This window comes from Chrysochloris asiatica, unplaced genomic scaffold (assembly GCF_000296735.1).
Source record: "Chrysochloris asiatica unplaced genomic scaffold, ChrAsi1.0 scaffold00181, whole genome shotgun sequence".
Lineage (NCBI taxonomy): Eukaryota > Metazoa > Chordata > Mammalia > Afrosoricida > Chrysochloridae > Chrysochloris > Chrysochloris asiatica.
This window is the reverse complement of record NW_006408699.1, coordinates 942,214-943,087: the sequence shown is the minus strand read 5'-3', so window position 1 is coordinate 943,087 and position 874 is coordinate 942,214.

Below are 874 nucleotides of genomic sequence, written 5' to 3'. Positions count from 1 at the left end.
CAAATCTGTTCTTCAGATGATCTCTAAATTCAGGTGTGATATATGCAAGGTCATATTTTAGCTCTCATGGATGGTTTTAATTTTCTTCATCTTCAGCCTAAATTTGCATATGAGCAATTGATGGTCTGTTCCACAGTCAGTTACTGGTCTTGTTTTTGACTGATGGAAAGAGTTTTTCCACTGTATCTTTCCACAGATGAGACATCTGAAGCACCTATGTTTCCTTGAAAAATGGAAAGTGTTGGCAGCAGAAATGTGTTGATTTCTGTTTATTCCATCTGGTGAGGTCCTTGGATATAGTCGTCTTTCATGTTGTTTAAAAAAGCTTGCAATGAAGAAGTCATTGGTCTTGCAAAATTCTATCATGTGATCTCCAGCATCATTTCTATCAAGGCCACCTTTTGCAACTAATGATCCTTCCTCTTTGTTTCCAACCATTACATTCCAATCACCAGTAATTATCAATTCATCTTGATTGCATATTTGATCAATCTCAGACTGAATTAGTTGGTAGAATTCTTCAGTTTCATCATCACTAGCTTTAGTGGTTGGTGCATAAATTTGAATAATAGTGGTATTAACTGGTCTTCCTTGTAGTTGTTATGGATATTACCTTATCACAGACAAGATCATGATTTATCTTTGTATGTTCTTCTTTATAATGAATGTGATGCCACTCCTCTTCAATTTGTCATTCCCAGCATAGTAAACCATGTGATTGTCAGTTTTAAGATAGACAATACCAGTCTATTTCAGGTCACTAATACCTGGGATATCAATGTTTATGCATTCCATTTCATTTTTGACAATTTTCAATTTTCCTAGATTCATACTTCGTGCATTCCGTGTTCTGATTATTAATGGATGTTTACAA